This window comes from Pteropus vampyrus, unplaced genomic scaffold (genome assembly GCF_000151845.1).
Source record: "Pteropus vampyrus isolate Shadow unplaced genomic scaffold, Pvam_2.0 Scaffold2, whole genome shotgun sequence".
Taxonomy (NCBI): domain Eukaryota; kingdom Metazoa; phylum Chordata; class Mammalia; order Chiroptera; family Pteropodidae; genus Pteropus; species Pteropus vampyrus.
Window position 1 is genome coordinate 20469507 of NW_011888783.1, and position 298 is coordinate 20469804.

The following is a 298-nucleotide window of genomic DNA, read 5'->3' on the forward strand; positions in this document are numbered from 1 at the left end:
CTTTCTATAGCTTTTGATTCCAGAATTGACAGGGATGTTCTGCAGTTTACAAACGCCTTCAGGCAGATGGCCTTCCTAGGCTCATTCCATGAAGTTAACTGCCACATCCACCACCTAACTTAAAAACACACACAGTGAGCCATCCAGATATAGCATATTGAGTAAAAGTGCTCTTCTTCCTTACTTCTTGGTTATGTAGCCTATATCAGGATATACTCTCCTGTGTGTAGACCTAGCTTTGAGCACAGCTTCACCTCCCCAAGGATGGGTTTATCAGAGTTTCATTCACTTAGCAAAC